Source organism: Pleurodeles waltl, chromosome 5 (assembly GCF_031143425.1).
Source record: "Pleurodeles waltl isolate 20211129_DDA chromosome 5, aPleWal1.hap1.20221129, whole genome shotgun sequence".
Taxonomy (NCBI): Eukaryota; Metazoa; Chordata; class Amphibia; order Caudata; family Salamandridae; genus Pleurodeles; species Pleurodeles waltl.
In genome coordinates this window covers 1,247,259,145-1,247,274,001 of record NC_090444.1, presented here as the reverse complement: position 1 = coordinate 1,247,274,001, position 14,857 = coordinate 1,247,259,145, and positions in this window count along the sequence as shown.

The window sequence follows — 14,857 nt, the reverse complement described above, 5'->3', positions numbered from 1 at the left end:
GGGGGGCGAGGGTGGCAGGGGGTGTCTCTGGGGGCCAGGAAGGACACCTCTGGACTCCTTCCATGGTCAGAGACCGATGAAGTGAGCCCACAGTTCGATTAACACCTGCCCTGACCCAGGCGTTAAAAAATGGCGCACATCAGGCTGTGCACCGTTTTTCAAGACCCTCACCCTCCTGTGCGTCAAAATGACGCTGGAGTATAAATAAGGCGCACAGGCCTTAAAGTCATTTTTTGTGCGGGAACTCCTACCTTGCATGTCATTAACGCAAGGCAGTTTCCCACATCCAAAAAATGACGCACACCGAGGAATTTTGACGTCCGCGGGCTTGGGCGTCAAAGTTTAAATATGGTTGCGGTTTGCGCTGAATGTGCGTCAAAATTTTTGACGCACATTCAGCGCAAACAGAGTATAAATATGCCCCTTGATGTCAGGGTGAACGAGGAAGAGAATAAGAAATATAACTTTTAGGCTCCACTTACAAAATGGCTTGGAAAGCAATAATTTGTCTGTCCTATGATTACACTAAGGGTTGGACTTCAAAATGCTCGGGAGGCGGGCTGTTAAGCTTACCTAATCGGAGATTTAGACTAACCCGGAAAGGAGTCTTTTAGGAAATATCAGACAAGATTTACATGATCTCCTTGGTAAGGTCTTAGCGGAGACTCTCTATTTCCGGCTAAGTGAATGAGGACTAAAAAAAAAAAAAAAAAAGAACGGACAGCGGTCCCCAAGAAGATGGGTCTCTTGCAGCAGGAGCATGTCAGGTCGGTGGAGGTGAATGTGCGCAATCACCGCCGTGCACTTGATCTTATCTAGAAGACCATTAACATTCCATGAATAATGTGCATTGGGCCCATCCTATCTGTGGATATATGTCAACTGAGTTCTTACCCAAAGGGCCTGCCGGGTACCATCTAGGTCCCCAACCAACTGAGTAAGCGTATTGCCCTGGTGTGTTCCATAGTACCTGCTATACAGCAGCGCGTGCCTTCATCCCTGTGCAGTTGATAGTAAAAGCAAACAAACATTAATTCTGAACAGCAATAACAAATGCAATGCAGCATGGCAAAAACTCCTGCACCCCCCAACTCCCACCCCTCCCCATATTTCCCCATATTTCCCCCAAGAAGCATCTGTCGCCCTTATAAAGCATCTAACTTTCTAAGGTAGAAAGTTTTAAACCCCAATCTAGCAGGCGGTGGTGGACCCCTCCATAGTGTTGGATTAAAGAACATTAGATATTAAGCAGTTGCATATCAAGATGTGACTAGATTTAAGTTTTACTCACCCTTTCCTTCCTCTCTTCCCAGTGCAAGAGTCACAGCGCCGGACTTTGGGATAAGTCAGAGCCACTTTGGGCATCCAAGTGCTTAGGTGTTGACCCTCTCGCCCGCAGCTCCCCTCTGCTTCATTGGGGCCAATGCTTGCTGGATGCTCGGGCAGCCTCAACTGGGTGGTTCCCTCCCACAGGGAACCCACGTGGGAGCTGGATTGCGAGCCCCGCTACGCCGTGTGCTTCCTGGAGCGCGTGCGTTGCCGCGGACCTAGGGGTCGCTGCAGCCGACTGTCAATTGGCCGCACCCACCGATTCCACTGAGAACTGCCACCTGAGGGTTCCAGAGGGACCTCCTCGGTTATCCACGTCCATGCTGCCATGGGAGTCTCAAATAAATGAGTTTTGTTGTTGTGCACCACTTGGAGCCTTGCGGGAAAAAGAAGACAATAAGATATCTCTATCGCTCTCAATTTTTGCTTGACCTCTATATAGGATCTACATTGTAGTTGGATTTCTCTTGTGTAATCCAAAAATATGAGGACCTTTGCTCCATCGCAGCACAGTTCATTTTTTCGCACGTGCCTCCTGTAGTACTGCATCTCTGTCTTTAAAATTAAAGAACCAAAGTATCACCGGTCGAGGTGGAGAGCCCGGCGGAGGCCTCGCCAGCAGAGCCCTATGGGCTTGTTCTATGGTGAACCATGGTGTGAGGCAATCCTCGGGCATCCACAATTTAAATCATTCTTCCAAGAAGGGGGCCAGGGAGGAGGCTGTCGTGTTTTCTGTAAGTCCTATGATATGGATCGTTTTGAGTGATTTTCAGTGTCTTCCGCCCTGCGATGCAAATCTGATGTCCGGACTAACAATGTGGACACTTGAGATTTAAGGGCAGTCATTTCGTCTTCCACAGTGGATATTCTCGATTTTGCCTCAGTGAGCCGTGCAGTTGCGTTGCGGAGATCTTGACGCACTAGTGCCACATCAACTCTGACCTCCTCAATTTTCATCTCCACCACTGTTTGGGAGGTCTGGATAGTTTGAAGAATGGTTGCTAGGTTTCCGGCAGGCAACGATTTCCCACCAGGGCCACCCGATGCCAGGTCCCCAGCGTGAGTCGAGCTTGGGCATGTGGTAAACTGTTCTATGTGTATTTGCACCGAGGTGGACTGAGTCGGCTTGTCCTTGCCCATTGTAACTCTCCCAGTGTGCAGTCACCTCAGCAGCAGAAGTGAATTCATTCAGATCTGTAGAGAGTCCTCCACTCGTTGCAGCGGTCATGGTGTGCAATAGCCGCGGACACCCCTGTCCAAGATGCAGGCTGCTCACATTTGCTGCAGCGTCGTCTGGATTGCGGCCACCTGTTAGCAGGGTCAGCCCGCGCGGCTGAGAGGGGCTGTGTATCACACTCCCTTCTCAACCACCCCTATCGCGATGTAGACAAAGTACAGCCAGAGAGAGAGAGAGCCATTGAGGCAGCTGCAGATCTGGCCCAGGTTAAAGATATCTTCTCAGGAGACCCAGTTTACAGGTCCAGGCCCTCACTGGGACCCACGTCCATGTCATTGGAATCAATTGGGTCCCTCTGCTATGTGATCCTATGTCTTCCGGGACCCCCAGGACGTGGTCAAAGTCCCTCTCTGCAACACAGCCATGAGCAAAGGGTATACTCATTACATAGTCCCAGTGCTGGTGGGTCTTTTGGCCAGGAGGCAGTGGCACACAAAACAACAACGGAGCGCATGCATCTTACATTTACCTCTATCTGGTTTGAGGTGGTAACCCTGGCGCTGCGTTGCCATACAATCAACATCACTCCAGTCTCCGGTGTCCGAGAGCTGTGTCGTTCCAGGACATGCACCACAGTATTTCGATGGGCCGGCTCACCTGACTCATCCAGCAGGCCCTTCGGGACCCCAGCCTTCTCACGGGCTGGTCGTGCCCCACCGCTATGTTTTGGCGCAGCCCGCTTCACCATGCCAGCCAGTTCTCCTTTTTGTCCTCCGCGCTGCCCCCTGGTGTGGCGGAGCCTCAGGCATACCTCAGAAGGGGCTGGGGGCACGGACCCAGAGCAAATTTCGGCCCCAGCCCGGGGGTATATGCAGGGCACACCGCCCAGCCGCGTCCCCTCTTAGGCCTGTGTCGTGGCACAACCTCGCCACTTTGCTGCACCTGCTGCAGTCGGCCCTGGAGGCCTCGATCCCAGTCCGGCCCCACTCGACTCCGTATCCACGCCGCCGCCTCAACCACTCCTCGTCAACCCGGTCCTCTTTTCTGTCGAGCCGCCCTGGCGCAGTCCCAGATACAAGCAGGTGGTCCACCTGCCTCACATCATTGATGAGGCCCTCCAAGGCCCCAGCGCAGCCACCAGGCGAGTGCCTCTTCAACGGCGCCCGGTCGCAATTTTATTGCACGATCTGCCTATTGTCACCTGGCACCTCACAAGCTCACCCTGGTGCCGCTCACCGGGTTGGATGCTGCTCCGGTTGCCAAGGTCTCCCCTGCACCAGTCCAGCTACAGGGAACAGGGCTATTCGGGCTCTGCCTGAGGCAGATAACGGAGGTGTCCGGAGCACTACGAAAGTGTTGCCGCCATCTTGACGCCTCGGCCACCCCCCCTATGGGTGTCATGTTTGACCCTAGGAGTACCTCAGTGTAGTTATGATGGAAAGGAACAGGCAGACACCTTATATAACATCATAGAAGACATATATGTGTGTACTGGCACTGGTGTATAGAGTGCTGAGTAGTATTAAGATGTTGTACATTCCAACTTTGTAAAAGGCTGCAAGGCTTATCAGCATGTTTAATGTTGTTTGGTTGGATGGAAAAACACCCAGTTGTACACATGTAGATATTCATGAGGCATAGCAATCAGTGATCATGCTCAGCACAATGCAGCACACATTCAGGAGTATCCAAACAAGCATTACCAAAATAGATCTTTAGCTTAGCCTTCAACATTGTGGTGGTCATTACAACCCTGGCGGTCGGTGTTAAAGCGACGGTAAGGCCGGCGGTAAAAAATGTGCAATTACTACTGTGGCGGAAACCGCCAGCAAAGACAGACACTTTAACACTCCGACCGCCACGGCGGAACGAACAAACAGCGCAGCGGTCACCGCCAACAGACAGGTGGGGGTCAATGTACCGCCCACACTATTATGACAGGCCAATCCACCATCTTTTCCGGGGAGGATTCACCGCGGATAAAAACACGGCGGAAACAGGAATCCCAAAGGAAAAACGCTCACCTCTACACACCCCACGAGGAATGAGGACACCATGGACCCGGAACTCCAAATTCTACCTGCAATAGTCTTCCTGCTCCTCTACCAGGAGCACGAACACCGGTGGCGAAGACCATGGTAAGTACTGCACCTATGACACAGGGGAGGAGGGAGCCAAAAAACAGGGACACACACCCGCAACACCCCCACCCTCACCCACTACAACACACACACTAATGCATATCAATACATCACAGTTACAGCCCCCAAGCCTCCCGGAAGAATGCAAAGACAATAGAAAATGAGTGTAACCATTGTAATATATTAAAAGCAAGTAGGCAGAAATATATCTATACACCATGTACATAATATATACCAAGCATAGTAGTCCAGGTAGTGCTCTAAGAAAGTCCGTTGAACACTGGGACCACACGGTATGGGCGAGGCCCACACAAGATCCCCGACCATGACGAAGAGAACACTGCAGGGGCATCAGAGAGCAACTAAACAGGCACCTCAGGGGGAGGGAAAGGGGGGCACCTCAGCCGCTTGAGTGCACGACGCCAAATCCACGAGGGGGCCACATGCCCACTGTTCCATCCTAGGGAGTGCAAAGCCACAGTCTCTCAAGTCTCTACAGTGGGTGGTTTGCCCACTGTTCAATCCTGGGGAGTGCAAAGCCACAGTCTCTCAAGTCTCTACAGTGGGTGGGTTGCCCACTGTTCATTCCTGGGGAGTGCAAAGCCACAGTCTCTCAAGTCTCTACAGTGGGTGGGTTGCCCACTGCCATATCCTGGGGAGTGCAAAGCCACAGTCTCACAAGTGGATAACAGTCTCCACTGGTTCTGGTGAGGGCATGGTGCCCAGAGTGCTTCATCCTGCTAAGGACAGAGGTAGTGGATGACAGTCTCTAGTGGATGACAGTCTCCACTGGTTCTGGAGGGGGCAGGGTGCCCAGAGTGCTGCATCCTGCTAAGTACAGAGGTAGTGGATGACAGTCTCCACTGGTTCTGGAGGGGGCATGGTGCCCAGAGTGCTTCATCCGGCTAAGGACAGAGGTAGTGGATGACAGCCTCCACTGGTTCTGGAGGGGGCATGGTGCCCAGAGTGCTTCATCCTGCTAAGGACAGAGGTAGTGGATGACAGTCTCCGCTGGTTCTGGAGGGGGCATGGTGCCCAGAGTGCTTCAACCTGCTAAGGACAGAGGTTGTGGATGACAGTCTCCACTGGTTCTGGAGGGGGCATGGTGCCCAGAGTGCATCATTTACCCCGTGACGGACTCAGTTGCGTCAGTGCCCTTGCCGCTCATGGCCAGCGGTGCTTGAGATGGCGGTGCCCTGTTCAGCGGTGCTTGAGATGGCGGTGCCCTGTTCAGTGGTGCTTGAGTTGGCGGTGCCCTGTGCAGCAGTGCTTGAGTTGCCAGTGCCCTGTGCAGCGGTGCTTGAGACGGCGGTGCCCTGTTCAGCGGTGCTTGAGATGGCGGTGCCCTGTTCAGCGGTGCTTGACACGGCAGTGCCCTGTTCAGCGGTGCTTAAGTTGGCGGTGCCCTGTTCAGAGGTGCTTGAGTTGGCGGTGCCCTGTTCAGTGGTGCTTGAGATGGCGGTTTCCATTGCAGCGTCTCAGCTGCTGGCTGTCCTTCATGGCCCAGCGGGGCTTTTGCTGGCGGTCCTTCATGGCCCAGCGGGGCTTGTGCTGGCGGTCCTTCATGGCCCAGCGGGGCTTTTGCTGGCAGTCCTTCATGGCCCAGCGGGGCTTGTGCTGGCGGTCCTTCATGGCCCAGCGGGGCTTGTGCTGGCGGTCCTTCATGGCCCAGCAGAGCTTTTGCTGGCGGTCCTTCATGGCCCAGCGGGGCTTGTGCTGGCGGTCCTTCATGGCCCAGCGGGGCTTTTGGTGGCGGTCCTTCATGGCCCAGCGGGGCTAATGCTGGCGGTGTCCTCCTGGCCAGGTGGGCTGGTGCTGGCGGTGGCCTCCTGGGCAGGTGGGCTGGTGCTGGCGGTGGCCTCCTGGGCAGGTGGGCTGGTGCTGGCCTCCTGGGCAGGTGGGCTAGTGCTGGCGGTCCTGCCCTGGGCAGCTGGGCTTGTGCTGGAGGTGGGCTTCGGGGCATCGGGGATGATGGCGGTCTTCTCCGCCGTGCTGCTCTTCCCAGACTTGCCGGGTTTCTTGTGGCCCTTCCCCACCTTGGAAGGTGTCACAGCTGACTCCACACTCCCACTGGGACTCCTAGGAGCGGCTTTGGTGGCTGGAGTCTTCCCCCTCTCCCGCTGGGCACTGGCCAACTTCTGATGCTTCACAGGTGGGGGACTGTCTGTGCAGTGGCTCTGTGCCACACTGGCTGCCCTGGTGGCCGGTGCACTCCAGATTCCGGTGACTAAAGGCACCACTGGTCCCGGAGATGTTGTGGCTGAGGTGCTAGTTCGGGACCTAGGAGACGGACGGGGTGGGGGAGGTGTGGGAAAGAGGTCAAGGGTGGACAGGAAAAGTTTTTTTGACACACTGGGACGGGTAACTGGAGGGGGTTTGGGAGTGGAGGAAGAGGTGGTGGTTGTAGGAGGTGTACGTTTGGTGACTTTGGGTGAAGGTGCATGCGCTGGAGGCTGTCGTGAGGTGGATGGCTGTTGGGTGGGTGTGTGCCTGCGTTTGTATATCTTGGGAGGGGGCGTCACAGACACACTGGGAGAGGACACAGGGGACGTGTGAATGGTAGTGGGGGTGGTGACTGCACACGAGCGGGGTGTGGTGGTGGGTGTGCTGGAGAGGGACGTAGTGGCTGTAGAGGTAATGCATGCAGGTTTGAGTGTAGACGAGACTGGGAGGGAGGAGGAAGACGAGGAGGAGGGGGACACAGTGGAGGCAGTGGATGTTGGTGTGTCTGCATGTGTGTGATGCTTGCGTGAGTGCCTGTGGGATGTGTGGTGCTTATTTTTGCCAGAGCTTCCTTTGTGTGTTGACGTGTGTGCATGCTGGTCTGTAGGTGTGCTTGGGATAGGCTTAGGTACAGGGGATTGGGTCTGGGTGGAGGAAGGTAGAGGGGGGAGGCTAGAGACAGGGACAATGGCTGCCATCAGTACTGAGGCCAGAGTCTGAAAAGCTCGCCGAAGGGCTGCCTGACCAGAATGAATGCCCTCCAGGAATGCATTTGTTTGTTGCAACTGCCTCTCTACACCCTGGATGGCATTCAAAATGGTAGACTGCCCAACAGTGAGTGACCTGAGGAGGTCAATGGCCTCCTTACTGAGGGCAGCAGGGGTGACTGGGGCAGGGCCTGAGGTGCCTGGGGCGAAGGTGATGCCCACCCTCTTGAGTGAGCGGGCACGGGGCAAAGGCTGAGGGGCTGCTGGGAGGGCGGTGCTGGCAGGGTAGGTGGCAGCTGTACCTGTAGATGCGGGGGTACAGATGTTGCCGCCACCACAAGGGAGCTCCCATCAGAGGACGAGTCCGTGTCGCTGGTGTCAGCTCCTGTCCCCGCCGTGGAGCTCCCCTCGCCCTCCGCCCCACTGGTGAACTCTGAGTCCGTAGTCTCGCCCTCTGTGTGGGGTGGAGTGTGTGGTGATAAGTGTGCTGATATGTAGTGGGGTGTTGTGTGAGGTGCGTGGAAGTTCTGTGGGTGATGGTGTTGTGTGTCTGTGGATGCTGTTGTTCTTGCTGGTGCTGTCTCTCTCTGGCCTTTTTTTGGAATTTTTTGTCGTAGGGGTTGTGGGTGATGTGGGTGTGTGTTTTATATTTTAATGGGTGTGTGGGAGTGGTGTGTGTATGTGTATCAGGTTTGTGTATTTCGAATTGTCCAATGTGGTTGTGTTTTGTATATGTGTGTGTATTTTGAGCGCGGCGGTACGTACCGCCAATGGAATACGGTGGTTGAAAGACCGCCACATGGATTCGTGTGTCGTGATAGTGTGGGCGTATTTCTGTTGGCGTGATGGTGGAGGTTTTGTTTTCGCCAGTTTATCACTGACCTTTGGTGTGGCGGACTTGTGTGGGTGTCTGAATTTTGGCGGATTCCGAAATGTGGGTCATAATAGCTGTGGCGGAATTCCACGACTGCGGCGGTGTGTTGGCGGTCTTCTGCACGGCAGTAAGCATCTTTTACCGCCAATGTTGTAATGAGGGCCTGTGTGTTCTGGGAATGTGTTAGTATCCCCAGGTCATTTCTATGGGTTGACTAAGGAAATGCCCTTAAATCTTGGTATTTCAGTTATAAGTACAATCCACTTTAACCTGTGCTTGTTTTACATTTGATTGATGCACGCACTCTGAGGTTCACTAAGTTCCCTTACTTTACATCAGCTCTTTATATAAATGTAACCTAATATAAATCTTGCATGTTGCAATATGGACAAAAGCACAAATTAGGTACATTCCATGCTTATGTTTGACATTACTAATAAAGGTATATCACATAAAGCTGATGGAACATACATACACTGCTACGGGTTCACCGATCTCTAGTCCAAGGTAGTGGATTACATCAGCCTCCCGGGATATAACATCTGCCCATTGGTGCTTCATCAGGATGGTAGTATGGTCCACTTGGAAAATTTGTTGATGGTGCCAGCGCACACGCATACATATGTCCTTCTTATCCTTGGCAGGGTAGCCTTGGCTTATCCTGCCACCAGATAATGCTCAACTAACCTGATAGGCCCTCCTAGCTAAGCCTTATTGAAATTTCTACTCATCCCAGACATTTTCTACACCCTCCAAAATACCCTACACCCAAATACTAAAACCCCAACAAAACCTAGCTACCCCAACAAGAAAACCTTAAGAAGGCCAACTCCAGAAAGCACAAAGACAAATATTACAACAACACAAGGCATGGGACCAAATATGTAAGACACAGAGGCAAAATATGGACACAACATATACTGACAAGACCAAAACGCTAGATTTTCTCTCACACACTTTCAAAACACCTCCAACACCAAGCACATACTAACAGAGAGTAAGAGAAAGTGAAAGTAAGTTCACACTTCCTAATTTCAGTTTACCACATCCATTACATCACTTCCTGGTTGATTCCAGCCTTGTTATTACAAAGGTGTTGTTTTTTTCTGATGCATCAGTACAGAAATTGCCAATGCATGATTAATGCACAAAGCATTAGTCACAATGCATTGGAGCTGATGCACGACTTACGACCTTTGCAACGGGGCAATGTGACATGCAAATGGGTTGATGCGTGGGTTCTGACCCACACAACTGGCCTACTGTTTGGGATACACTGTAGGGAATTGTCCAATGCAGGAAAAACCACCTTGGGCTAATTTTTCTTGCTCCTCTTTTCTTACCAGATAAATTGTTTTTTCTTATTTGTGATTTATCATTGGTTATAGTGTGCCTCTGTGTGAATTACCTCCTTAGTGTTGACATATTGATTGACAAAATGTTTATTTGGATAACACATACCTACTTTGGTGTGTAGATATGTTTCCATGTTTCTGGTTATTTGGCAGTTTATAGTATGCTTGGATGAACATAGGTAACTGCAGAGTAGGCAGAATATTTTGTCTTATGTAGCATTACTATGCCTATGATGAACAGTACTGTATTCCCTATTATGCACAATATCTACATTCAGACCATCCATCTGGATTCCAGCCATAAGATGTGGTACAGATGCAATATACACTCAGGGAAGCACAGAGATTGGCTGGTTCAGCTAATCTACAGTGTATGTGGCATCCAAGGTATTAATAATCTAGATGAATATGATAGCTATAGTGTAAAACCATTATGACACCCGTGATTGTCCAGCAGACAAGAATTTGCACACTGAACTAGACAATTCCACCATGTAATGTTGTGGGACAAATACATGTGCAGTCTGGCCTATATGTCTAAAACAATAAACAATATGTGTGGCAAATGCACAATGCTCCTTGCTAAATGTGTTTTGCAAATCTGTTTGCCTATAGTTTGAGCATAACAAGTCCAGCTTGAGTAGCCTTGCCAAGTGTGATTAATCACGAGTGCCAGAAAATATAGCCAATCACTTCAATGCCTTACTCTGCACCAGAGAGAGGTTCCTTGACCTTTGCATGTGGGGAGTCATTCACATCATGTGGTAATCTATGCATCTGCATAGACGCAACATCACAGTTACATATGTTCCTGCATGTAACAGTTGCATCCATGTCTCATGGTGCAAGTGCACTTGCATTTGTCCTACGTAACCAATGCATCACCGACACAGGGCAAAAAGCAATATTTTAAAGTGTTTTGTATGAAACAGTTCATTTTTTGCAATTTGCCTGCAGACATAGCTGTGGCGGAGGGAGACTATCTGTGTTGCGCTTTGAAGCCATGCCTATTATATGGCCATCTGTTTACACTCACAGGGCAAGAGGTAGACTACACCGTGATTCACATATGTTAGAGGGAATCAAACATTAGGAGGCGCAGCACACTCACGCAGTCATTGCACACTGTTTCGAACTACACTCCCTTTGGACTGTGGTAGAGGGTCTAGAGCTGAACACACTTTAGCAGCTCACACAATCTTAGCATGTGCACACTGTTCCACATTTCACACTTTATGTTGTGTATGTCTTGCACAGGCACACGTATTCTGCACATGGTATTATCATGCACACATATTTCAGGAACCATGATGTTGCACAGCAACAGACCTTTGGAATATGTGAGTGACCCCTCATGCATTACTGTAGTGTAACATAGTCAAATAGTCAATTTAGCTTGTGATGTTCAAATAACATAATGCTGCCATGCACACATGAGCTCTGTCTTACTCCTGTCAACATTAGTAGCAGTATGTCCTCTTCGAGGGCAGGCCTTTGTGTGTTGCTCCTAGTCCAAGGATACTGCATTCCCTGACACAGGTATATGCAAAGGCACACACCCTACTTACATTTTCCCTTTGGGATGATACAAGGATTTTGATCCCCTCCACTATGCACTTATACACTCAGGTCAGAAGTAAACAACACTGGCCATGCAAAGGTATTTTCATATCCACATCACTCAATCTGACCATGTGCTATCTGTAAGTGTGTGTGTGCACATAATGCTTTGTTTGACTTTTGATCCAAGTGAAATTAAATTATTGACATCCCAGTATTCTTCAGATGATCAGATGTTAGCACCAAACATCTCTAATGTCAATTCTCTGGCTAATTATTTATTGTACAATGTAATCATCTCATATTGTTTTTTAAATAACCTTTGTTTGTAATTGCATTGCTGTGAAATGCATGGCAATTGTGTCAATTATCTACTGTAGCATGCTGTGGTATATGTGACAATGTAGCCAGGAATTGGCTCACATGCACTGTTTTTTGTAGGAAAGCCCCACATGCAGGTATGTTTTCTTTGCAAGTGAAAGCTTTTACATGTTCAAATGACACTAGGCCTTTGTACCCTGGGCTGATCTTGGGCATGGGTGAGCTGGGCCCAGGCTTGGGGTGCCAATATATTGAGGGCCCAGCAGGGAGCTGCCTGACTTAATGTAATGCTAACAGCAGCTTGTCCGTCCCACTTGGTAACAATCCCATTAAAGACTTAGGCCCTCATTACAACCCTGGCGGTCGGTGATAAAGTGGCGGTAATACCGCCAACAGGCTGGCGGTAAATACCACCAAATTATGACCATGGCAGAAAGAGCCCAGGCAGACAGCCACTTTACCACACCGACTGCCAGGGCGGAATCAACAGGCACCACGGCGGTAGCTGGCAACAGCCAGGTGGAAGCCAATGTTCCGCCCTCTGTATTATGACAGCCAATTCGCCACCTTTTCTGGGGCGGTACAAACGACATCAAAAGCTTGGCGGAAACACTGCACAGAAGGGAAACGACTCACTAGTGGAGACTCGGGGAAAACCACACCGCCTGAACTGCAGATCTTCCCCATGATATTCTATGTCGACAACGGCGAAGACGACCACGGTGAGTACAGCTGCCTAGCACACAGGGGAGGTGGGGAGGAAAAAGAGAGTGACACACACACATGGGGTGAGTGGGTGTCTTTACCACTGGTTCTGGAGGGGGCATTGTGCCCTGTGATCTTCATCCTGGGGAGGATGGGTGAGTTGGTGCCATACCCACTGGTTCTGGAGGGGGCATCGTGCCCTGTGATCTTCATCCTGGGGAGGATGGGGTGAGTGGGTGCCAAACCCACTGTTTCTGGAGGGGCCATCGAGCCCCATGATGCAGTTCTTGGGGAGTGCAAGGTCACAGTGTCATATCCACAGGATTTGCAGGGGCAGGCCGCATAACAGTTCATGGACGCAGCACTGCAGACTGTCCACCGGCGGTGACGCCTGCTCATTGGTAGTGCTGCTGGTGGTGGTGGGAGGCTCCAGCCCATCCCCTGCAGCCTCAGATGGCTGCCCACAGGTGCTGCTGCTTGTGGTGGGGGGAGGCTCCTGCCCATCCCCTGCAGCCTTGGATGGCTGCCCACTGGTGGTGGTGCTGCTGCTGCTGGTGGGGGGAGGCTCCAGCCCATCCTCTGTAGCCTTGGATGGCTGCCCTCTGCTGGTGGTGGTGCTGCTGCTGGTGGTGGGGGAGGCTCCTGCCCATCCCTGCAGCCTCGGACGGCTGCCCACTGCTGGTGGTGGTGCTGCTGCTGGTGGTGGTGGGGGGAGTCTCCTGCCCATCCACTGCAGCCTAAGATGGCTGCCCACTGCTGGTGGTGGTGCTGTTGCTGCTGGTGGTGGTGGGGGGGGGAGGCTCCTGCCCATCCCCTGCAGCCTTGGATGGCTGCAACACCATATTTGGTGGTGGGGGCTCCGACTGAGTCCCAGCACCAGGCCCCTTGTCCTTTCTGCCTGCTGGTGCAGGCCCCTTGTCTGCAGCAGCTGGGGATTCCTCCTTGCCCTTCCTGGCAGCAGCTGGGGGTGGCACCTTGACCTTCCTGGCAGCAGCTAGGACTGGCTCCTTGACCTTCATGGCAGCAGCTGGGGAGGGCTCCTTGCCCTTCCTGGCAGCACTTGGGGCAGGCACCCTTTCCGTGTGGCTGCCTGGTGCCCAGGATCCTTTGCTGCCACGAGTTGCTGTGGACACTACTGGGCCCGTGGATTGGGTGGCTGAGGTTCTTGCCTGGGTTTTAGCCATCCTGGCCAGACGTGAAGGACGGGGGGAGGTCTAGGGAAGAGGTCAATGGTGGAGAGGAAAAGCTTCTTAGGGACATTGGGGCGGGAAGAGGGAGAAGGTCTGGGAGTGGAGGAAGAGGGAGTGGTTATAGGAGGTGTCTGTCTGCTGTGTTTGGGTGCAGGTGCATGGGCTGGATGCTGTTGTGAGGTGGATGGCTGTTGAGTGTCTGACTGCTTGCATTTGTACTGTATACTTTGGGAGGAGGGGGCAATGGCTGCCGTCAGAGAGGAGGCCAGAGCATGGATTGATCTCTGTTGGGCCGCCAAGCCAGTGTGAATGCCCTCCAGAAATGCATTTGTCTGTTGCATTTGGACTGCTAGCCCCCGGATGGCATTCACAATGGTTGACTGCCCGACAGAGATGGATCTCAGGAGGTCAATAGCCTCCTCACTCAGGGCAGCAGGACTAACTGGGGCAGGGCCTGAGGTGCCTGGGGTGAAGGAAATGCCCACCCTCCTGGGTAAGCGGGCACGGGCAACTGGGTGGGGGCTACTGGAAGGGCATTGTAGGTACGGGGGTTGTGGAAGTACTTATAGCTGGGGCGGTTCCAGAGGGGTCTGCCACCACCATGGAGCTTTCATCGGAGGAGGAATCAGAGTCAGTTGTTTTAGCTCCAGTCTCCCCCATGGTGCTCCCCTCGCCCTCCAACCCACTGGCCCCCTCATCGTTGGTGGACTCTACCTCCTGGGTCCTGTGGGCTACAGCTTCCTCACTCGCTGGTGCCCCTGCTCCTTCGCCAGATGATGCTAATACACACATTGACAGGATGACATAAGGAGAGATGGTGGGGGAGAAAAAAAGGGAGCACAGGGTCAATCACAGCACCAACTGCACAGGTGGCATACACATCACAACCACTCCCTGGGACTAATATTGGGCAGTTTGGACCACAGTGAGAAACCATTACCTAGACGCTACAGCAGGTAGGAACCCAAACACTACCATCTGCACACCTACTGGGAACAACTAACCCCTGCCAGCCATGGCAAGGTAGCTACCTAGCAATACCAGAAATGCATACCACCCCACATAGCTAAGGAGGACCACGCAGGAATGTCTAAACTAGCATATTGGGGCATCCACTGACTAGAACCCAGCACCCATACCAGGCAACAAATAATGAATACCACACACACTGTACTCACCATCTTGTGGCTGCTGTGTTGCCCTCAAGTGCCCATCCAACTCAGGATTGGCTACCACCAGTATGCGGGCCATTAAGGGGGTCAGACTCCGATGGGT